The 25,515-nt window shown below is 39.0% G+C and overlaps 1 long non-coding RNA gene across 2 annotated transcripts in view; it reads left to right on the top strand.

The window, feature by feature from the left end:
- LOC102185059 overlaps positions 1-25,515 on the top strand; it is a 141,576-nt gene that overhangs the window by 67,927 nt on the left and 48,134 nt on the right. The window contains exons 3-7 of one of the 2 annotated variants that reach the window (XR_001297356.2): positions 4,810-5,072; positions 8,147-8,237; positions 9,943-10,100; positions 13,767-13,865; positions 14,985-15,616. This is a non-coding gene — a long non-coding RNA (uncharacterized LOC102185059). Of the gene's footprint in view, positions 1-4,809; positions 5,073-8,146; positions 8,238-9,942; positions 10,101-13,766; positions 13,866-14,984; positions 15,617-25,515 lie in introns of those variants that run through there. The other variant, XR_001917359.1, reaches the window with a different exon arrangement.

Below are 25,515 nucleotides of genomic sequence, written 5' to 3'. Positions count from 1 at the left end.
GTAAAATTGGAGCAACTATTTTATCATATATAACAAAAGCTTTTGAATAGACCTATTGTCAGACTGTAGGAATAATTACCAGGGGAAATGCTAAGCTTCCTTCATTAAAGACATGTAGGAATTATCTCGGTTAGACAGAGTTCTTTCTGAAATAAACAGCATTACTTATATGTAATGCTGTGTGTTTCCTTTCAAAATACTATGCCACGTTAATTCTTCTATGATTATATTTGATTACTACATTTAACATAAAAGTTATAACTTTAAAAACCTGTTTTTCTCCAATACATACAGTGATGGGAGTTTGTAGCCTATGTATTCCCTTCCTAGTAGAGTTAATGATGACACCATTACCCGAAATGCTCAATAAACCAACTGTTTCATTATACTCATTACTTGATCAACTAAACTGCTAGCTTCACAAAATGTAAAGGTTTGTACATAAATGGAAAGAGACTATGGTTTCTAGATGTTTTAGCCTCTTTACCTCAATTAAGAAAAATCCTCATAGCCTCATACATTTCCTGAGACAAAACTCAGTGTGTGCGTGTGTTTGAGGGAAGGGGGAGAAGAAGGGAACAAAAGGATGGCGGTCATTAACTTCTACAAATCATTTTTACTGCTTCAAAAATAAGAGGTCAGTTTGTTTCTGTGATACAAATATACAAAACACACACTTTTGTTTTATCTTTGTTTTCTTGGAAAAGTATACACCTACCTTAATTTTAATTTCATCTTTGAAATCCCTTTTTTTTCAGATAGTTGATCACACATTATGATTGTGTGGTGGCTTTGCAAATTTGCAGGTGGTTATTACAAACTGTATACTTTATTTCAGTTCCAAACCTCAAATGATGCATAATTTCTTGGGTTATTATTATTCGGCAACTTAGCATTTTCTGAAGAGTTGCTGCTTAACAATTATTTGGGTACATAATATGATAAAACATTTTCAGTAAGTTAGATAAGAATATAAACAGCGTTAACACAACAATTTGCTCTCTGAACTTCTGCTGATTTTATGAGGTTCTTTGGTGTTCATGAGTAAAACACTATAGTCCCTATCAAAAATTCACTTGGCTTTTTCCAGATTTTCTTTTGCAAAAACTAAAACACTGTTCATTGAAAGTATACAACTTTTACTTAATGTAATATTGCCCAAATATAAAGTTTTTAAGCTTCAAATATTGTATTACAACTGATGTGACTGATAAATAAATATAAATAATTCATGTGCATGCATTTATATGTATACATATGATAAACTTACAAAACAATATTTAAAATATGAAGATTCTTGGTGCCCATCTGATGAGTAGGCACAGAGAGAAAAATGATTTCAGATACTATCTTTTCTAACACACTAAAGATTCAAACATGCACCCGAATCCAAATCAAATATTTAGAATGTTGGAAGGAAAAACAGTCATTTGTTGTCTTACACTTATACTCTATCCAGTTCAAGATTGGAAGCAAAAATTATAAACTACAGGGAAATTGCTATGTTGGGTCATGGCGTCTAACCCCAAATTACAGACCATCTTTATCCTGATCATCATCTCTTATTTACTAACTAAATTACTTCCAGAAGTCACATCATTCTTCAGTAGTAAATGAGACACTTAGGAAGATGCATATAGCGTTTAGAACCCCTGAAAGAACCGTGTGCCCTGGATGGGGGTGTTATACTCTGCTTTGCTGCTCTCTGGGTCTTCACCAGACATCTTGGATGTATCTACCCAACTGGAAGAGCGGTCATAGCCATGCTTCTGAATATACTCAGTGATGGGGTCTCTGCACTTTCTAGTTCTGCAGTGCTGGGAGAATCTTAGTAATCTTGGGTATAATCTCGACTTTGTCTCTGTACCTTTACAGTAGTAGCAAGACTGTCTCTTACGACCATGTAACGATGTTAAACCAGTTCTGCAGCCAAGGTCTCTAAAAGTAAATTAAAAGATAACATATCTTCTGAAGAGGAGGCATGGTTTTTCTGCTGCAGAGTTTTTCTCAAAATATACTTTTAGGTAACTGTACAAATGCCATGTATTTGGATTGAAATAAGAAATATTCAGTTGACAAATTCCAGATGCTTATTTGCGGTCATGTCGATCTCTCCAAAAGTGAGGTTTTAATAAGAAAGACAGTTTTGAGGAATCATCTTCCTTTTTCTACCCTATTTTTCTCTGCATAGTAAAGTTTCACGAGTTTTTAGATGGAGATATATGGAGAGTTCTACAAAGATTTTGACTGTGATGTCATATGATAACGTATTTTTACTTTCAAATATTATATTTTCATTGAAAAGTTACAATCTAACATCCTTGTAATTTTACTTTTTCCTTTGTTTCTTTCTAATTCCCATCTTCCATCAACTTGGAACATACCCAAAGTAGAGGGAATTGACATTATTAAGGTTTTCATTTTGTTCCAAGAATACTTTCCTCTTTTTTCCCTTCCTCCCTTTCTTCCCTAGCTCCTTTTTTCCCTTCCTCCCTCCTTTTCTCTTTCCCCCTTTATCTTCTGTTTATTTTAATGTTCACAGGAGTAGAAAGCAAGCTCTCATGTCTGTATAAAGAATTCACCTTTTCTAATGTTATGCTTGGGAAATACATGGAACTTCTAAGGGTTAGACAGAGCTAAGCCTGAGCCTTTAAAACAAGTGAAAATGAAGAGTGCTAATTAATTCTGTTCAGATGTGCGAGTGTGTAGAAAATGGCTTTATAGAGTTCAGCCTGTTTGCTGGGCTTTTTGATTGAGGTTGTTTTTATTTTTTTTTCTTGCACATCAGGGTGATAGTTTCAAAGGCTCTTTTGCACCCATCAGTAACAGCCCACCACAGTAAAATGAACCTTTGGTTTGCTTCATCTGACTGCCCCGTTTGCCTTCCCTCAGACGCCATCAACACGAAAACTGAAACACAGCCAACTCTGGGTCAAAACATACAAAATAATTCCTGTAATGAAAGGAAACATCCCTGTGCCCAGCTTGACTCTCTACCTTCTGGTTTCTCTGGATCCACTCTAGCATTTTCTAGTGATGAAAAGGCAGTTCTTGTTAGGTTCTTATCACTGGTGCCTGCGGAGTTAAGAGGCGAGGAAGAGGAATGCACTTCATGTGCCTCTTGAGTCCTGCAGTCTTGGAGGAAGGTTGCAGGTTACCAAGAGGCTGAGTTCAACACCTTGCTTTACCCTTTTCAAAAAAAATGCTGTCTTTATGTAGCGTGACTGCCGAGCCCTCAGGGCAGTCAGCTGGTGCACCCTGGTTGAGCGAAGGTCATGAAGGGGTGAGTGGAGGATGGGGAAACCTTTTAATACATATTTTATATACTTCAGATCACTAATCGGAGCTCTACAAATATACCAACATGAAGATCTACCCTTGGGGCTATAATTCTGTTATTAAGTTTTCTGGTAAGAGCAGGAATCAAAAAATTAAGACTTAAAAAAGAATACACCTGACTGATAGAAAAACGCGTAAGTGTGGCACATTGGTTTTGTATGTTTTAAGCTAGACAAAAAAAAATAAACTTGGTTCCGTGTATGTCATCAAGAGAATAGATAAATTATCAAGAAAGCAAAACAAAAACAGAGAAAAGAAATAGTCCAAGAAGGAAAAAAAATGCTTTATATACACCACCTACCCTTAACTCTATGTTTGTGGCACATGTGGCTTCTTATAACATTATTTTGAAACTGTTCAGGTTATGTCAAAGCTTCCATATTTAAATAAAAGTTTTAAATTCCCTAATGTGACCACTTTTTTAAAAGCCCAAGGATATTCTGATGCTTCAGTAAAATTCCAATACTTGAATATGTTGCTCCGTTTATGTAATTACTATACATTGTCTTGCTGGGGAATTCTTGTCAGTTTCCATTTTATAGGAGAGAAAGTTATATCTCACAGAGGTTTTAGCCTTTGGTCCTAGTTAATAGTTTTTGTAAAGAGTAGGCCCAGGGCTGAGGTAGTTCTCTTCGTATCTCTGAAACTCTTTTGTATGTTTGGAATTTATTTTTTATTTTATTACAAACTTTTTTTTTGTACAGTTTTATTGAGATTTAATAGTCATACATCACTGTATAAGTTTAAAGAATACAGCATAATGATATGACTTACCTACATCATAAACAGTGACCACAGTGAGTTTAGTGAACATCCCTCATCTCATATAGATACAAAAGAGAAGAAAAAGAAAAAAAAAATTTCCCTTGTGATGAGAACTCTTAGGGTTTACTCCTTTAACTTTTATATATAACCTACAGCATATATGTAATATATGAAAGTTACTCAATGGACATGAGTTTGAGCAAATTCCTGGAGATAGTGAAGGATAGGGAAGCCTGATGATCTTCAGTTCATGGGATCACAGAGTTGGACACGACAGCAACTGGACTATAACATAACATATAGCAGTGTTGTTAAATAATACATTTAAAGATTCGAAATGATTTATATTTATCTTTATTGAAGATAAATTATAGTCATCATGTTGTACATTACATCCCTAGAGCTTATTTGTCTTGTAACTGGACGCTTGCACCTTTTGATGGCCTTCCTCCAGTTCCCCATCCCCACCCCTGCCCACTTCTTTACCTTCTCCCCACCACCCTGTCCCCCTCTGGCAACACTTGTTTGTTCTCTGACACTGTTTCCATTTTGTTACATTTGTTCATTGGGTTTGTTTTGTTTAGATTTCCACATATAGTGAAATCACATGCTGTTTGGCTTTGACATGTGTTACTTAGTCCATGTTTAGAATTTGTTGATGAATATGACGGTCCTTTCTTCCTTTTCATTGTAACATTGCCGCAGTGACCACGAAAGAAGCAAATTGACTCAGAGCTCTTTACTCTAAGACTTTCTCCTTGACCACTGACCTGTGTGTCTCTGAGCTCTAGCAGAGACAGTGAGCTCCAGCAGCTCAACGAAATTGGAAGGATTATAAAGGGCCGGCCGTATCGGACACGGAGCAAGGAATCCACGGAGCATCAATTAGCTGCAACATGCCGATTAAGAGGGATCCAGTGCTTCTCTGACTCTGCCAACATCTGCAGCCGCCCGTGCCCATGAGAGAGGTATGTTAGACACATTGAACTTGGCTCAGCCTTTCTGCTCAGCTGGAAGCAAATTGTAACAGAGAGATACATACTGTGAGATGCATGACCTTCTACAGCAAGATGGTGAAGGTAAAAGGAGGGAAGTACTCTAGGCAGCTCATGCCTTTCAAATGAATGCAAACTTTTTTCAAATGAGAAGATGCTTGTATGTAGTAGCATTAAAAAAAACACACAGGTGTGCACAGGTGTACAACAATACAGGAAAAAAAAACAAGCAAAACCAATTAAGAAACTTTGGTATTTAATTCAAATTCACCCACTGACTCTAGTGAAAAATATATATAACTGAATTGGTAATGGAGCAGAAATTAAAACTCATGACTTATGTTTTGTGCATTTTGCCAAGTTCACCAAATATCAGTGACTCTTTGGACTGAACCATTTTGTCCCTTCTGCTGAAAATTCTTGCATGTTGATTCTATGTAGGCATACCAGAAATAGAGGCAAAAAGGAAAGAAAACAAAAAAAAATCACAAATTCAAAGGTGCTAATATCTTCATCAAATGGAATTTCAAAACGTAGAAGCAAAAGAGAAATTCCTCCTCATTGTGTTCATATCTGTGCATAATATTCTAATTGAACCAAATTAAAACTGACAAACTATTTTTAAGAATGAGAGGGAAACAACACGGTGAGTGGCTTAAAGAAAATGAAAAGACTTGTGCTCAAGTAAAACCATCCTTACTTGAGAGGTAAAGCTGTCATAATGCAGGCAGTCACAAGATTTCCCATGCATTGTAAATACTGCTGCAGTGAATACTGGGGTGCATGTGTGTTTTTGAATTATGGTTTTCGCTCAATATATGCCTGCTACACCAACTTACATTCCCACCAACAGGGTAGGAGGGTAGAGTTTTCTCCACACCCTCTCCAGCATTTATTGTCTGTAGGTTTTTTGATGATAACCATTCTGACCAGTGTGACATAATACCTCATTGTAGGTTTAATTTGCACTTCCAGTTATAAAAATAAAAGACTGTCTATGCCTTGGGAGCTGTAAACTCTGCCCTTTTCTAAGTGACGTGGGGGCAAAGTCACTAAAATTTTTTTTTTTTAATTTATATACTGCAGACAACTGGAGTGTAGTTGTCTCACAACGTTGTGTTAGTTTCAACTGCTCAGCAAAGTGAATCAGCTATATGTATACAAATAAACTTCTTTGAACCTTGTTTTCAATATAAATTAAAAAAGCGGGAAATATTATACATGAGAGTGCACAGACTGGGAGGCAGGTTACTGGTGTGTGGTTCTATTATTATTGTTTATCAATAGATATCTGCACTCCCATATCCCAGTGACTAAAAAAACCTAAAGACACTGAAGCACTAGCATCATGGTTATTAGTATTTTTAGACAAGTAGCTATAGTATGGAGAAGGCAATGGCACCCCACTCCAGTACTCTTGCCTGGAAAATCCCATGGACGGAGGAGCCTGGTGGGCTGCAGTCCATGGGGTCGCTAAGAGTCGGACATGACTGAGTGACTTCACTTTCACTTCTCACTTTCATGCATTGGAGAAGGAAATGGCAACCCACTCGAGTGTTCTTGCCTGGAGATTTCCAGGGATGGGGGAGCCTGGTGGGCTACCGTCTGTGGGGTTGCACAGAGCCGGACATGACTGAAGCGACTTAGCAGCAGCAGCAGCTATAGTATTCTTGCCCCCTAACATCGCAATTTCTTGCCCTATTGCTGCAGCTCAATGACAGAAGTTCAGAATTATTCCTGGCACCTTCTTGGAAGTATTTCTGAGTATTAAAAAGCAGAGATATCACATTGCTGACAAAGGTCCATCTAGTCAAAGCTATGGTTTTTCCAGTAGTTATGTACAGATATGAAAGCTAAACCATAAAGGCTCAGCACTGAAAAATTGGTGCTTTCAAACTGTGGTGTTGGAGAAGACTCTTGAGAGTCCCTTGGACTGCAAGGAGATCCAACCAGTCCATCCTAAAGGAGATCATTCCTGGGTGTTCATTGGAACGGCTGATGCTGAAGCTGAAACTCCGATATTTTGGCCACCTGATGTGAAGAGCTGACTCATTTGAAAAGATCCTTATGCTGGGAAAGATTGAGGGCAGGAGGAGAAGGGGACGACAGAGGATGAGAAGGTTGGGTGGCATCACTGATTCAATGGGCATGAGTTTGAGCAAACTTCGGGAGATAATGAAGGATAGGGAAGCTTGGTGTGGTGCAGTCCATGGGATCACAAAGAGTCAGACACGACTGAGCAACTGAACCACAGTGAGTGGAAAATGCTCTAAGAAACTGCCCGTCCTCACCCCATAAGCCTTTTCTAGGAGCAGTAAATGCCTACAGCTTTCTCAAACTCACAGTCTCCCAACCACACTTACTACATTTGTGGTCCCTTGGGAAGGCTTTGCTTCCTGGACCATGGTAGATCCCTGCCCCATTAATCACTTCACTCTCTGGCATACTATGAGATTCTGACATAGCTCTTTTTCTACAATCCAGATTCCAGAAAATAGAGATTTCCCAAGGGCCATTTCTCTTAGCTCTTATTGCTGTGCATATTCCAAATAGCAAAATTATCCCTGTGCAAATATCAGACATCTTTCTGTGTGTGTATAGCATGTTAGAAATGCAAAAAGTGAATGGTCAGAGTTTTTAAAAGAGCAACTAAAATGAAAACAAGTTATTAAAGTCTGGTTGGAATTATGAAAGAGACCTGCAGAGGAAATTCTAATTCAAGGGGCTGCTGAGCCTCCATTCTTAGAGCCCTGGAAATGCATGCGTTTTCTGATTCCTCTGAATACATCTGCCCTACCCCCTACCTGCACCCCACACTCTGAGCTGGACCGGCAGCTGCTGACTCAGTCCTCAACTGGCTGCACGTGGTGGGAGGAATGTTAATTATTGCCTATAATCTACACATTATCCCAGAGAAAATAACAAGGTAACTGCCCGTGTTTAAGAAATACATTTATGGAGGTGAGTGCTGCAGTCAAGGGAATGGGCGTTTTGCAGACAAGTATTTAGGCAGGAATGTGAACCCTTTTCTCTCACCCTCTACACAGGCACCCGAGACAGAGATTCATCAAGCCAGAGAACGTCAAGGCTATGTTCTCATGCTGAAGGGGTCTTAGCAAGTATCTGTTCCTTTCCCAGGTAAGGAATCTGAGGCTTGAAAAGACTGAAGTTATTTGTTCAGTTTAACAGCAATAGTAAAAGTTTAATGGAGGAGCAAAAGAAAAGAAAAAAAGCTCTGAAATTACCTTAAGGAGAGTTCCTCCTTAATATTATTAATTAGTTTTAATACTCCATTGACATTAACTTATATTTGTCTTTTTCTCCCGTTTCTTTGGGATGCAACACAGGAAAAGATTCCATTCTCTGTATCTCATAGGTGCTAAAATACAGCTCCCTGTGTGCATTCTCTGTTCTCAGGGATAGCTGATCCTATCCTTGCAGTCCTGAACTTTTTAGCTTTCCTTACCACTCCAGTGTTCTTGCCTGGAGAATCCCAGGGATGGGGGAGCCTGGTGGGCTGCCGTCTATGGGGTCGCACAGAGGCAGACACGACTGAAGCAACTTAGCAGCAGCAGCAGCAAGACATGGTAAATTAGGGGACAAAAGGTACTCCTTCTATTTGACAGCAGCATTTTGGGGAGGCTGAACCTGGACCTCTGATTCAAGGCTGAGTTATTATAAGAAAAACAGAAAAGGAAGGAAGAAGGTTTGCATTTCCCAGTGTTGAAGACAGTTTGTCAGGATGAGAGGCAGACGCAGCAGCATGTAGTGACTTGCTCTTCTGTTTGACAATGGAGAGGGCGAGGGTTTACGCATGTTGTCTTCAAGGCATGACCTGGAATACAGAGTGACCTGGTGTTTCTGGAATGCAACTCTGTCTGAAAGGCCAAGAAAAGATGATAGGTTTTCAAGGCACATTTGGGTGTTCTCAGGCTCTCCTTCTGTAACCTGAATGGAGATGTTCCTGAAAAGCTGTCTACAGAGATAAAGAAATCTGGTTAAAATTCCATTATGTTTTTCTTTGGCCGGCACTCTATAATTGAAGATGTCTTCAGAACAGAAACAGATCGTTGCTTTGTGTGGGGGAAGAAAAAAGCATACATCACATTGCTCAGAATGTGAGAATAGAAACGGAGAACCTTGCCACTCCCCAGTTAAGGACTACGTCACTCTCAGGGGTCCGACTGCCTGTGCCTCCTTCAGCAAATCAGTTCTTCTGTTTTGCTGCCGCCAGAGACATCTTCCTAAATTGATCTGATCTTGCATTAATTCTCAAAATCCTTTGGGTTGCTTTTTTCTTATTAGAAAATTCAAATTTCGTTCTGTTATCTCATCTCCCTTCCCTTTCTGTTGTCAAAATCTCTTTTCCCTAGTAAGTCTCATTAAAAAAAAAAAAACCAAAACCATTTTTAACTCCATGGAGTGGGGGAGGGGAGGCACAACACAATTTTTTTCTTTTATCCAGACCGTTCTATCCATTCTTCAAAGTTCTTTGCATCCTCCAAGGTCTAGTTGATCGGCTAGGTCTCTCAACAAATAGATCTCTAATTTTCTTGCGTGAAATGAATGTGCCCATCCAGTCTGGATCCACTTCTTAGGTGTGGGACACACACAGTCACACATGGCCCCAAGCTCAGAAGTGGCCAGTGCTTAGCTTTGTACTCTGCTCTTGAAATTTGAACAAGGGCCTCTGCATTCTCATTTTGCTCTGGACTTGAAAGTTACACAACCAGACTTCCTCCTGAACTCCTGAAGTTAATTTAACAATGCTATGTTTCTGCTCTAACAGTTATCATCCACACTGTTGTTCTGAGCTACTTCTGTGCATATTTACCCCCACTAGAGAAGGAGCTCTGGAGAGTCAAAGATCTCCTTTGCTGTGTTTCCACAACACCTGGAAGAGCAGTTTCCACAGAGTGAAGACGTTGATGAGAAGGCAAGAAGACTGCTCAGAACTCTTTAGGAAAGAATAAATCAAACCAACATCTACAGAGAATAAAGGTAACAAGTTTTGCAAACTTAAATGCACCAGTCACTTGTGATTTGTACTGTTATAAGAAAACCCAATCTAACCCTTACAACGTGAAGAATAGGTACCACTATGGCGTGATTTCTCCAGATGAGGAAACCGGGGCTTAAAGAGGGAAGGAGGCAGAGGTCACATCAGAAGTGACAGAGGGACTTCACTGGTGGTTCAGTGGTTAAGACTCCACATTTCCACTGCAGGGGACATGGGTTCCATCCCTGGTCAGAGATCTAAGATCTCACATGCTGTGTGGTATGGTAAAAATAAATAGATAAATAACGTGGCCAGATCAAGAGAGTCAGCTCTGGCTCATATAAAGTCAATGAGCCTATGTTCTTAACTCCTAGAGGACAGTGAAAGTTTCAAGCAATTAAAATTAAAAAAATCTAAGTAATTCTTTCTAGAACCAAGGCCAAAGCAACAAAATTGGTCTCTCTAGTAGTCCCAGCCCTGAGTTTATAAAATCTGCCTACGGACACACAGATTTAAGTTGTCGAAAGAGTTTCTTGTAAGAAAGCATTTTTTAGTTTACACAAACATTTTGCTATCTGCAGCCTCTCAGATGATTCCTTCAACAAACATACTATCTTCGTGCTTTAATGTTGTTCTTGTGTTAGTTGCTCAGTTGTGTCAGACTCTTTGCAACCCCATGAACTGTAGCCTACCAGGCTTGTTTAGTCCATGGAATCCTCCAGGCAAGAATACTGGAGTGGTTGGCCATCCTCTTCTCAGGGAATCTTCCCAAACCAGGGATAGAACCCAGGTCTCTTGCATTGCAGGCAGATTCTTTACTGTCTGAGCTACCAGGGAAGCCCACTTACCTTTTGGTAATAAAATTCCATATGTAGAGAGAAAAAGCATTTCAGAACATGAATACAGAAAATCTAAGGAGAAATGAATATTACAAAATCAACTGAGCAAGCAAATCCAGCGAGAAGTCAAACCCGTGTCAGCTATCATACCAAGGAAGGCCGTGGTTTTCCAGCATTCATAGGCATAACAAATTCAGGGAAACTGACTACTGAGAGTTAGTGCAAAAAGACATTTTACTGAGTTGAGTCAATTAGCAGTTTCAACTCACTGATTATTAAATTATGTTTCCTATAATAAACAAACTAAGCCTTCTGTTTTGCCCCTTAATCCAAATTTAAACCATGGATGAGATGTATACAGTGCCTTGGATGTGTTACTTTAGGTAATATATGGTGGTAAAGAATGGTAAAGAATCTGCCTGCCAAGCAGGAGGCCTGGTTTGATCCCTGGATCAGGAAGATCACTTGGAGAAGGAAATGGCAACCCCCTCCAGTATTCTTGCCTGGGAAATCCCATGGACAGAGGAGGCTGGTGGGCTACAGTCCATGGGGTTGCAAGAGTTAGATACGACCTAGTGACCAAACTTATCCTGATGTGTTTAAGAATTTGCATTAAACACATCAGGATATCTCCAAACACAATATACATATGCCATAGCTCTGGATATATATTAATTTCTTTAGCACAAGGTTTTCAATAAAAACCTCAGAGCGTTTGTCTTCCCATTTTTAAGTCACTAAAATGTCCAAAATCCTCGGTCTTTTTACAGCTGTTGTCCACTCAAATCTTTTTCAGTAAAAGATACAGATTTTGCTGCCTCATTCTGGAGGTACAATTATTACCATGTCCTTGAGCTTCCTGGGGCTTTGTTTTCAAAGTTATTGTTTTAATTCTTAAGTAAATTGGTTTTCTCCTCCTGGTCTCCAAAAGGCATAATATAAAGAAATAGAAGTTTGGCTTCTACTTGAACAGGAGTAAATACTATGCTAATATAGCATGTGTCCACTTTCATAATGTTGCTTTAAGCTATCTAGAGGCATCTTTATTCTCAATCCATGAATATCAAAGTTCGTTTTACAAAGTAATTTCTAAGTAACTCTAGAAACACATGTATCATGTTCCCATTTGGTCCTTGTTGGATATTTTTTAAATCCTAATTTTGGAAACTTAAAATCACGTGTACAAGGACTGATAATGGGTCCACATGGTTCTTACATCATATAAATGCTGATTTTGTTTGCAGTGGAGAATTTACAAGCAGTATCAGATCTCTTTCTCACCCAAGTCTTGAGTTAGGATGTTTATAATTTTTCTAGCTAACTAATCATTTAGGAATAAAGACTTTTTTAACTACAAAAATGAAATTTACTGGACTTTCACCCATGATAGTAAACAGATGACAAGGCACCAGTGAAAACTGCCATATAAAGAACAACTGTAAGTGCTGCATATATTTTGATTAATGCCAAACCAGTTTTGATCCAGTTTTGATCATCCAAATTAAGATGACAATAAAATGTTCAGAGATCTATTTCTCAATCAGTCACTGCGTAACTCATCTATAACCCAGTCAATATGGAATATGAAGGAAATCTGTTGTAGCAAATTAGAATAAAACCTGAGACTCTTCAGACCCAGAAATGAAGAAACAATAGCAACAATTGTACATATAGTGTAAAAACCATTCCAAGAAAGAAGAGAACTCACATTTTACTCAACATTCACCTAGTATTCTTCTAGGTGCTGCAGATGTTAAATAATTTAACCTTCACGGAACTAACGAGCAGGAATTCTTTGTTTTCTTGGCAGATAAAGAAACTGAGGACAGTAAGTCTGGTTTATCTAATTCTGAAACTTAACTTCCTTTCACCACGCAATGGCAAGGATCATTTTGATCTTAAAATTGCTTCAAGATTTTTGGCATGTTGATCTTTACCTTCATAAGTAAATGGAAAAGTCTGATATGCTGTACATGTTCATCCCCACATAGCAGATAATAAAAGGTTTTAATTTGTCTATGAATTCCTTAATGGCAACATTTATAATAATAGTCTGGATGTAAGAAGGGATAACTCTTTTCAGCTCTCTGTGCAAAAATCCAGACAACGATTTCTCTTCCATTTCTAATTCTTCATCTATATGTGATATTTAAATTGAAGTCATCAGCAGTTCATAGTGGAAATCAGTTTGTGCCACAAGGCAAAATCAATTGACCGTATTAGAAGAAAGGTTAATAGTCATCTTCACTAACCGCAGCTTTGGTACCAGGTTTATTATCACCCTTGAAATAGAACCTGCACGATCAATTTCAAATATCAGAACATAACACATACTCTACAGGGAACCCATAAAAGAAAGCAGAGGAGGCAATAGCTCCACGGTTAGGAAAAAACACAGTTTTGATCGTGCATGGAAAACATCAAATTAAACCTGGTACTTGGTATTGACTCAGCATACCAGCTTCTCCCAGCGTTCCAACTGAAGTTTAATCTTGGGCTATCTACCCAGAGTGAGGCCTCTGCTCCTGTGGCACCCTTGCTGGCAGTACAGAATTAAACAGGTGCCAGCTTCAGGGGAGGCTTATGATTAGTTTCTTCAAATGTGCAAAAATAATGCATATAGGAGAGCACTCATCAACAGCTTATCATTCAAAACAAAATCAAGAAGAATGAGGCTTTCAAAATTTCTCCTTTTCCTATGATTTGATCTCAGATTTGATGAAAAGTTTGTTTTAGAAGGATTTTTTTTCTCTGCTCCCAGCTTTGTCTTCAGTCCTTTGCCAAAGTCTTGTCCTCATCCGCTTCCTTATCCCTTTTATTTCTGCACAGCTCTGTATTACTGAGGCCGCAGAGGTCTGCTCTCATGACATCCAGACTGAGGCCGTGACAAACTTCTCTCTGTGTGCAGAGAAGCCGGAAGCAGAGAAGGTAATGTTGAAAGGGTCAAAGTGATCAGGGAGAGCTAGAGAAGGTGGCCAACTTACTTACCGCTGCCAGACCCTCAGGTATACCCTGGAAATCCAGGAGATAATATCATTGCACAGATGCCAAGAAATAGTGCATTCTCATACCATCGAGGGTCATTATTTCACCTTGTGGTTGGTGTCAAGAATGTTTATTTTAGGTGAATAAGCTTGACACGTTCTACAGTATTTGAGGAAGGCAGGCTTGTTGAATGAATGGATAAGAAAGAGAGTGAATCCCGCAGATAAAGGCAGACATCTACAGAAAGCACTGAGAGAGACTCTTCTATCACTAAATACATATTTAAAAAAAGCTCAGCAAAACCTGAGCAACCAAACAGAGCTGATATTTCCTAATAACTGTGTACTTGGCACCATGCCAGGTACTTGACATGTCTGATTTATTTAAATGCCAGCCACCATCCTGCTAAATATCTTCTGGTGGCCAGACTTGAAGATGATGATTCCCCCGTGATCCTCACCTCCTGGTATTTGTGCCTCTGTGCAGTCTCGTCTTACAGTGAACAGGGCTGACCTGTGTAACTGGTAAGAGACTGCAGAAAGATGGTGTGTGGCTTTTGAGGCTAGATGACACAAGCCACGTGGCTTCTGCCTTGCCCACTCTTGGGTCGCCCTAAGGGAAGCCAGCTCCATGTCGCTGGGACACTCCAGGCAGTTCTGTGAAAAGGACCACAAGCTGAGGAACTGAGGCTTCCAATCAACAACCTGCATTATTTGCCAGCAATGCAGAAATAAACTCAGAAATAAAGCTTCAGCCCTAATTAAGTCTCCGATGACTGCAGCTTTAGCCAGTTTCCTAAGTACAACTTCATGAGAGCCTTTGGCTAGTAGACCCTGGTGCTAGGAACCCAGCGAAGCCAATCCTGGATTCCTGGCACCTAAAAATAATATGAAATAATACAATTTTATTGTTTTTTTATGGTTATAAGCCACTAAATTGGGGGGTCATTTATTATACAGCAGTAGATAGCCAGTAAAACCTTTATTACCCTCAATTTACAGATGAAGAAATGAAAACTATGAGAGCTAAAGTTACGAAACACTAGTACTTCTCTTTTTCCAGTATATGCCAGTAAAGACTGGATAAAGTATGACGTGGGAGCCGAGGAGGAGAGCAACCAGGAATGGACCTACAGGCAAAGTTCACTTATTTATTCATTCATTCAACAAAAATTCTTGAGAATCTACTATATGCCAGACACTGTTCTGAGCCATGAAGATTCTGCTAATACCAACATCAAGGAAATCCCCTGCCTGCCGTCTTGAAGCTTACATTCTAGTGATGAGTATGTAAAAGAATACACCAAAATGTAAATTATGAGGTACAATAGAAACGGAAAGAGAAGCAGGTTTAGGGAAGAACAAGACCATGAGAAAGGCAGGCTGCCATTGTTTCCTTCCTGCATTGTGGCTTCTTATGACAAAGTCCTGTAATTCCCAACCCAGGGATTGAACCCAGGTCTCCCGAGTTGCAGGTGGATTCTTTACAGTCTGAGCCACCAGGGAAGCCCCTTGCCTGAGGTGGCCTGAGTGTACTGCTCTGCTCTGTGACATAACACATGTTAGACGCGGGTCATTTTTCTCTTTTGTATACTCATCTATCCCATGTGCCTAGAGCTGAGCCTGGCATGTAATAGGTGTTTAGTAAATATTTATTGCAATGATTTAATGTCTTAGAAAAATTAAATTTTTAGGGAATTTAGTTGCCAAATAAGCTGTTTTAGGTTGAGCATGTTACTTAAGACAGAGTGAATTCTACCAGTGTGACTCCTCTTCCATTTTCAATAGAACACAACTCATTGTGTAATAAATATGATTTTTCTCTCGGTAGCCATCCCAGAAATTAATTTGAGTGTGCAAGATCTTACAAACTAAACCTAATGCCATCAACACACAGTCAGGATTCTAGGATCCTCCTAGAAATCAAAATACAATTCCTCAGAATGTAAGTCTATACTCAGAGGTGAACCAGGATGTATGGTGTATGCCTACATTGAAAGGAGATGGGGGACTCAGACTTTGAATGCAGGGTAACCATAGCCTTCTTAGAATTAGGCATCGTGGGATTAGAGTGGTTTCAGTCCTGGAAACATCATGGGAGTGGATTTCACAACAGCAGCTGCAAGGTAAATCCTTGGAAATCAGGATGAAAAAGCTTTCCTTCGTGTGAGAGATTGATTCAGAAACCTGATGAGGTGTATGTGTGTGTGCTCATAAGTGGGTTTGTTTGTGTACATATGTAATTATATGCCTTTGTTTTTTGAAACAGAGGTGTGTGGTGAACACCTTATTAGAATAAGTAGGTGGATAAAGTGTGACACAGCAGCCAAGCTAAAAACCAGGGAAGTGAAGCAGAAGAGCTTAGACTTAATTTTGTGCATTTAACACATGACTCGTTTTGTTTAGGAATATTTATGAATTTGCCTGTACATTTATTATGGAAAGTGGTAATTCCTTGCATACATAGGTTATATAGTGCTCAAATATGCATGGTTTATACATATTTAAATACGTCAAATCTTTGAGTGAAAATACTGGACTGCTGAATATTATCCTAATATTATACTGCTTCGGACTTCCCTGGTGGCTCAGATGGTAAAGCGTCTGCCTACAAGGCAGGAGACCCGGGGTTCGATCCTGGGGTCAGGAAGGACCCCTGGAGAAGGAAATGGCACCCCACTCCAGTACTCTTGTCTGGAAAATCCCATGGACGGAGAAGCCTGGTAGGCTGCAGTCCAAGGGGTCGCTAAGAGTTGGACACGACTGAGCAACTTCACTATTATCTACTATTATACTTCTAATTGTATTAGAGTGGGGTATATCTCTGCCTGTTTGTGGTTGGCAGAACAATGGCCTCTTAAAAAAATGCCCTGTCCTAATACTTGCAACCTTTGCATATGTTAAATTACTTGGTGAAAGAGGAGAGTGAAAAAGTTGGCTTGAAGCTCAACATTCAGAAAACGAAGATCATGGCATCTGGTCCCATCACTCCATGGGAAATAGATGGGGAAACAGTGGAAACAGTGGCTGACTTTACTTTTCTGGGCTCCAGAATCACTGCAGATGGTGATTGCAGCCATGAAATTAAAAGATGCTTACTCCTTGGAAGAAAAGTTATGACCAACCTTGACAGCATATTAAAAAGCAGAGATATTTGTCAACAAAGGTCCATCTAGTCAAGGCTATGGTTTTTCCAGTGGTCATGTATGGATGTGAGAGTTGGACTGTGAAGAAAGCTGAGCACCAAAGAATTGATGCTTTTGAACTGTGGTGCCGGAGAAGACTTGCGAGTCTCTTGGACTGCAAGGAAATCCAATCAGTCCATCCTAAAGGAGATCAGTCCTGGGTGTTCATTGGAAGGACCGATGTTGAAGCTGAAACTCCAATACTTTGGCCACCTGATGCGAAGAGCTGACTCATTGGAAAAGACCCTAATGCTGGGAAAGATTGAGGGAAGGAGGAGAAGGGGATGACAGAGGATGAGATGGTTGGATGGCATCACCGACTCGATGGATATGAGTTTGGGTGGACTCTGGGAGATAGTGATGGACAGGGAGGCCTGGCGTGCTGTGGTTCATGGGGTCGCAAAGAGTCAGACACGACTGAGCGACTGAACTGAACTGAAATGAAATGGGAATTAAGGTAGCAGATGAAATCATATTTGCTAATCTGCTGGTTTTGAGATAGATTATCCTGGATTGTCCATTTGGGGTCGGTGTAATCACCAAGGTCCATAATGCAGAGGAAGGCAAAAGAGTCAGTGTCAGAGGAATAGGTTATGAGTGAACTGGCCATTGCTTGCTTTGTGGATGGAAGGGAGCCAAGCCATAAGGGCAGCCTGCAGAGCTGGAAAAGGCAAGGAGACGATTCTCCTCCAGACCCTCCAGAGAGGAGCAAAATCCTTCCAACACTTTGTCTCTAGCCCGGAAAAACCATTTCAGACTCCTGACCTCCAGAACTCTTAAGATAATACATTAGTTGTACGCTGTGAACCACCAAGCTTGTGGTAACTTTCTATAGCAGCAATGGAAAAGTAACTCAGTGCTATATGCATTTGTAAATTTTATGAAAACACACATGATTTCAAAAAGTGAAAGATTCAGGACTTGCCCTGGCTGATAGGCTGAAAAGTTCCATCTGGAAGTCAGATCCCAGGAATAGTCCTTTTACTCCAACCAGCATCATAATCAATAATACTTAACGTTATCTTGTGTGTACTTGTTGATGCCTTGCAAAGCTGCATACCATGCCATATATTTCCTAAACAGCAGCATTTAGAGCAATTGTTTCCATTTAAATACTGCTTTCTACAACCATTTGTTTCTTTTTTCTTTCTTTAATGCATTTTAATTAAAGGTAAGAAGAGAATAAAGAAGATGAGAGAACTAACGCAGCTGCAGTGTGTAGGTGTGAGATATTGCAGCCCTAAGCCTTATGCTCAGTTTGGAGGTAGAAACACAGTGATTATAGATACATTTCTACATGAAATTCTACATAAATCCTTGCTTTGAACATGAGACTTTATGGAAGGCAAAACCGACACTGCGTCTTTGTGTGACTGCACACTGATTTTTTTTATGCTTAATTAAGTCTAATGATGGAAATCTATGTTGCAAGTACTCATTCAACAGAAAGGTATTTTAAAAAATACAAACAATTGCACAAATATTTGTTGGGTAAATCCTTGCAGTTACTAATAACAGTGCCAATTTCGACACATAGTATTTTAGCACACAGAATTACTTGCCCTTGCCAGGCAGTAAGAAAAATTGCAGAATCAAACAGTCAGTGTGAGAATTTAAAGCCATACCAAGGAGAGTTAATTTAAATATGGCTTCCTTCAGGGACTCTGCTGTATTTAGACCAGCTGAAATGTGCTTTAAAAAAGGAAACTCACTTTAACATTAGCATAAGTAAAACAAGTCTGCCTCAAAAACATTCTACTGTGAAAGGTCTGTAGGTCACTCACTGTCTTCAGTAGATGATGGTGTCTCTTATCACCATTTAGATGATCACAAGTGATACTGAAATCTGCTAAAATATATCACTAGTAAAATATAGAAGTCAATGGCAAAACTAGAATAAACAATATCTTATTTCCTATATCGTTAAACTAACAGAAAAGACTTTGTAGGAAGCTCAGTCACTGCTGGTGTATTACTGTCATTCATTATTAATGGTAATTTTCTTGCCTTATAACTAGTAGCTGGTTTTGTCTTTTTTTTTAAATTTAAATTTATTAATCTTAATTGGAGGCTAATTATTTACAATATTGTATTGGTTTTGCCGTACATCAACATGAATCCGCCACGGGTGTACATGTGTTCCCCATCCTGAACACCCCTCCCACCTCCCTGCCCGTACCATCCCTCTGGGTCATCCCAGTGCACCAGCCCCAAGCATCCAGTATCATGCATCTAACCTGGACTGGCGATTCATTTCTTATATGATATTATACATGTTTCAATGCCATTCTCCCAAATCATCCCACCCTCTCCCTCTCCCACAGAGTCCAAAAGACTGTTCTATACATCTTTGTCTCTTTTGCTGTCTCACATACAGGGTTATCATTACTATCTTTCTAAATTCCATATATATGCGTTAGTATACTGAATTGGTGTTTTTCTTTCTGGCTTACTTCACTCTGTAAAATAGGCTCCAATTTCATCCACCTCATTAGAACTGATTCAAATGAATTCTTTTTAATGGCTGAGTAATACTCCATTGTGTATATGTACCACAGCTTTCTTATCCATTCATCTGCTGATGGACATCTAGGTTGCTTCCATGTCCTGGCTATTATAAACAGTGCTGTGATGACTATTGGGGTACACGTGTCTCTTTCAATTCTGGTTTCCTCGGTGTGTATGCCCAGCAGTGGGATTGCTGGGTCATAAGGCAGTTCTATTTCCAATTTGTTAAGGAATCTCCACACTGTTCTCCATAGTAGCTGTACTAGTTTGCATTCCCACCAACAGTGTAAGAGGTTCCCTTTTCTCCACATCCTCTCCAGCATTTATTGCTTGTAGACTTTTGGATGGCAGCCATTCTGACTGGCGTGAAATGGAACCTCATTGTGGTTTTCATTTGCATTTCTCTGATAATGATTTTGTCTTTTAAAACAAAGTAAGTCCCGTGGCTCTCTATCTACTCGGTGTTCAACTCTACTATTTCCTGATGTTCTGTCCTCTTTCTTTTGTAAATTCTACTTAAGCCTTTCAGTATCTTTATGGAAATTAATATCTTACCAAATAGAGTTGAGGGAGTTATTTTTATTTATACAATAAATTTGTACACATACAAAGCTAGTACAAATGTACTCATTTCAGCTAAATTATTTAACAGTCAAACGGGAGTTAATACGTGAACTTAATATTAAGAATGAAACTATTTCTAGTGAGAGAAACTTGAATTTCAATCTTGCTCCATTCCTATGTAGTCTTGTGGTCTAAGACAAGTTACTTATTGTATTTGAACCTCAGGGTTTTTTTGCTGTTGTTAAAAAAATTAAAATCTTCCCCTACCTTGTTGTATTAAAATGTTCATCTAAATTAGGTATACTATATTGCCTATCCAAAATATCCTACCTCTGACCCCCTTCTTTCCCACTGGAACCCTGATTTGGTTCAGGTACTTTGATCTTAGGGTACAGAGGTATGTTCAAGAAGTAGGCATAACCTCCACTGGACAATGAGATAAAACAGGAAGACTTCTAGGGCCTCCCTGCAAAGATGGAAGGGGGGGAGGAGACTCTTTCTTCCATGCTGTCACCTGCTTTGTACCTTTGCGCACTATTGCATGGAAATACTATACTTAGGGTTGCTCCCCCATCTAGTGATGAGCAAGGCAATGTCCTCATGGCTGCTGGACTGATGGGACAATCCAGAGCACACCAGTGCCAGGATGAACCCGCACCATCTTACAGGCTAGCCTCACACTGACTAAGGCACATCTCATTTCTCTTAGAAATGAGAGACAAACTAAGCACCTTCAGGCCCAGCAACAGAGCTAGGGGATTTAAGATCACGTGAGCTGTCGATTCCCTCCTGTCCCCTGGCTGGCTCTGAACAAAACCAGAAATAGAAAAGACAGGACTTACTCACTGTCACATAGTATCTCATCATCACATCATCTATTTTGGAACATTTCAACTCTTTGTCAGATTTTCCAAATGTTTATCTTTTTTTGGATTATTCCCATCCACATTTTTAGAATTTTTCTATTTTTTGGTAGAAGTCTATTTTCGAAAAAAAAAAAAAAAAAAAAGCGCATCTTTGATTACCTTGGATAATTAGAAATAAAAATAACATTGAAAAGAAATTACAGTGTACCTAAGAATAGGCAAGGATTGTGGCAGTTGTTAAATATTATGACGATAGGTGGTATTATGATTTTGTTAGATGATGTTATGAGGGAACAATATTAGATCTATTATTTTGCAAATGGGAAATTTGCACAGAGTTACAGATTAGTAAGAAGTGAAGTTAGGATATACCTTTGTTCTGCCCTTTTTTCTGTATTGTGCAACTCATGCATAGGTCAGTACTTACCACATTGGGTGGAAGATAGAAAAAGCAAAAACAGAGAAAGGGGGAAAAAAGCCCTACAGTTTAAATCCAATCAAATATTTGATTTTTAATCAAAGAGATTCAAAAGAGATCAAGAACAGAGATATCACTGGATTGCTGTCAAAGTAACTGATCCTATTTTTTTATTCTTCTTAAGCCTGTGCATTTTAAAAACCCAGTGAAAGAGAAGTTTAGTGATATTCTGGCATGAAAATAGAAAATATTCAAGATCTAATATATTTACCTTTAGATAGAAAATATGGGCAATAGTTATTGGCTTCATGTCTACTGTGAACCAGGTATATTGTTAGACAAGAGGATAAAGATACGGTGCTTGCCTTTACTTGAGTATATCATGTCCCGACATTGTGAAGTATAATTTTTCACAGTATTTTGAAACAGGTGAAATAGGTATTAACACCAGAAAATATATATTTGAGATCAATTCTCACTTGGTAACACTGACAATTAAGGCATGAGATAATTAATGATTTTACAAGAATAATCAATGTTTAGTTTTAAAGGATTTTTGAATAAAGACTATTTTAGGCTTTAAAAATTATTGTTTAAATTTTTAAAATTAAATGTGAACAGTGTGCTTATGCTTGTAGTTTTAGGATTATATGATTTTTGAATAGCCCCAATAACCAAAAATCAATCTCAGTTGATTTTAAATGTTTGTCATAGTTTTTAGAGCAGTCAGTCATTTCATGACTTCATAAAATGGAGGTCATCAGTTTTCAGTAGCATGGTTTCAGGTCTGCAGTGTACATCTAAATTGCATTTACCCATGATTTACTATGTAAGTTTGATTAACTTAAGTGTGTGGTACATTCTTTTTGTTAAAGTAAATGCAACAAATTAGTGTTCTAAATAGAAGGGGAAATAGAATTAGAGGAAGCAACCCAAATATCTGAGGTTATCTGGGCTGCTTTTAAATGCTTTTTTTTTTCTTCTGTTTAAGTGAAATCTCATGTCTATAATTGAATTTAAAAAGGTTGTACCTAAATAATTAAGTTTCTCCCAGTTGGTATGTTCCTTTAGTAACATCTAAATGTTATAGTGTTTTATATATATATAGTCAATAAAGTTAAATATATATATATATATATATATATATATATATATAGTCAATAAAGTGAAAGAAAGTGAAGTCGCTCAGTCATGTCTGACTCTTTGTGATCCCATGGACTGTAGCCCACCAGGCTCTTCCCTCCATGGGATTCTCCAGGCAAGAATACTGGAGTGGGTTGTCATTTCCTTCTCCAGGGGATCTTCCTGACCCAGGGATCGAACCCAGGTCTCCCACATTCCAGGCAGACACTTCTAACCGCTGAGCCACTGGGTGATGTGAAAGTCTTTTAGAGCAAGTAAGATTTATGCGTTTAATCCCCTCCATCATCCCATCAGATTTTGTTGCCATAATATGAAAGTAGAATTTCTGATTGATCGAATTTTTTTATACTGCACTTTTTCTACTTCTGGATGATGAACTTGCATCATTTTTCTTTGTTTTTTATGAACTCTGAACATTTTAAACATCAAAATAAACAGATCATTTATAATCAGAAAAAAACTTCTTCAGTTTTGAAAACAATCATTTTATTATTAAAACTTATCCGAGTGATGTAGAACACTTATCATTTTAATGTGGAGACACATTATTCATTACAGATGACTTGTTAGGGAAAATTAAGTCCATTATTCTCTAGGGTTAACCACCATGTTGTACTGGGTAGATAAGTGGATAAACTCTCACACCCTGGCATGGAAACTCTCAAACTCTGCCACCTGTTATCTGTTTTACCTGGGGCAAAACAGATACCCAGTGCTTTTTCTCCTTAGCTTCCTCTTCTGTAAATGGTTATAAAAATAGTAACTACTTGCTAGAGTCGGTGTGAGGATTCAGTGCATTAATCTATGCAAAGCCCTTAGAACAAATCCTGACATTATATCATGCTATATTCAATGTCATTAAGACCCTGATGTTGGGAAAGATTGAGGGCAGGAGGAGAAGGGGACGACAGAGGATGAGATGGTTGGATGGCATCACCAACTCGATGGACATGGGTTTGGGTGAACTCCGGGAGTTGGTGATGGACAGGGAAGCCTGGCGTGCTGCGGTTATGGGTTCACAGAGTCGGACACGACTGAGCGACTGAACTGAACTGATGAGCCGTAATAGAGTATGAGGCTTCTAGGTGTTGCAGTGGTAAAGACTCCATCTGCAATGCAAGAGACACAGGTTCACTTCCTGGTCAGGAAGACCCACTGGAGAAGAGAATGGCAACCTATTCCAGTACTCTTGCTTGGGAAATCCCATGGACAGAGGATCCAGGTGGGCTACAGTCCATGGGGTTGCAAAAGAGTCAGACACAACTTAGTGACTAAACAACAACAATAGAGTATGAAACACTCTTGAAAAATTAAGTCCCGAAACAGGTTATTACGGAAATATTAAGAATAATTGAAAACATTCTGTGGCATTTTCTCAGGCCCTCTTCTCTGTAGGATCACACAGCTCCAGAAGAGAGGGCAATTGAGTGTTTGCCCTAAGGATGAAGAAGGATAATGCCAGTGGATCCATGAACACCAGAAACATGCAGATAACTTAAAGGAAAGGAAATACAAATGGCCAATTAACAGTGAAAAGTCTTCAACCTTAACGATAACCAAGGAACTACAAATTAAAATAAGGACAAGATATGATTCACTTACCAAATTTGCAAAGATTATCAAATAACATCTAAAATCCAAGGTTTCAAGGATCAGAAGCACATTTTTATACTCCACTGATGAGAGAAAAAGTTAATCAGCCCTTTGAGACCTATTTAGCAGTACTGCTAAATAAGCTTCCCTGGTGGTTCATATGGTGAAGAATCTGCCTGCAATGAAGGAGACCTTGGTTCGATCCCTGTGTTGGGAAGATTCCCTGGAGAAGGGAATGATTACCCACTCCAGTATTCTTGCCTGGAGAATTCCAGGGACAGAGGAGCCTGGCTGGCTACAGCCCATGGGGTTGCACGGAGTCGGACAGGACTAAGCAACTAACACTAAAAATAGAGGAAACATTTAAATACTCATAACCTGTGAATGAAGAGTGCTCTTTTTGGGGACTTACGCTAAGGAAATAAGAAAGACATTCACACCAGCAATACTTTACAACACTAAAGACTTGAAATAATCTAAATTTCTAACAAGATGTGATTAGCTTAATAAATTGGAGTACAACCACATGATGAATATGGTACAGTGATTACGGTGATTTTCATAAGTAGTTTGTAAAGGCTAAAATTAGACCAGGAGTGTTACTTAATCAATACTGATTAAGTTCCCTCTAGGTGCAGGGGACACCATGGTTGGTGCCTCCTGGGTTTACTTGCCCTGTTCACTAGTAACTTTGAGTCATAAAACTGAGCATGATCTACTCAATCCTTTTTCTCTGGTATCTGACTGCTGGAAGACTTCTGTTTTCTTGTTTCTTCCCAGTAACAGAATCTTTCTCCAGAGTCCTGTTCTTTCCAGACACATAAAAAAGCCTGTTTTATCCAATACTGTCCAAGACAGGATTCTCAGTCTGCCTACCTCTGTGACTCAGTTGAACGATTATGTGGCTATCATACCAAGCCACATACCAAAGCTCAGCTTTTATTAATAAAAAGGTATGTTGATTTCCCATCTCCCAGTCCTGTTTCCTATCTTTTTCAAAAACTTCGTGGGGAAGAAAAATGTTACCTTCCAGGGGACTCTACACTCTCCTATCTTGAAATTATATAATGACTTCCTTCAAAATGTAGAAATTATTTTAAATCAACAAACACTTTTTAATGTCATGGTTTCTGGGGATGAGGAAAGTTAAAGTGAAAGTGAAGTAGCTCAGTCGTGTCCAACTCTTCGTGACTGTAGCCCACCAGGTTCCTCTGGCCATGGGATTTTCTAGGCAAGAATACTGGAGTGGGTTGCCGTTTTCTTCTCCAGGTGATCTTCCTGACTCAGGGATCGAACTCAGATCTCCTGCATTGCAGG

Source organism: Capra hircus, chromosome 27, assembly GCF_001704415.2.
Source record: "Capra hircus breed San Clemente chromosome 27, ASM170441v1, whole genome shotgun sequence".
In the NCBI taxonomy this organism is placed as follows: Eukaryota; Metazoa; Chordata; class Mammalia; order Artiodactyla; family Bovidae; genus Capra; species Capra hircus.
The sequence above is the reverse complement of the archived record's forward strand: the minus strand, read 5'-3'. Positions and strand labels throughout refer to the sequence as shown.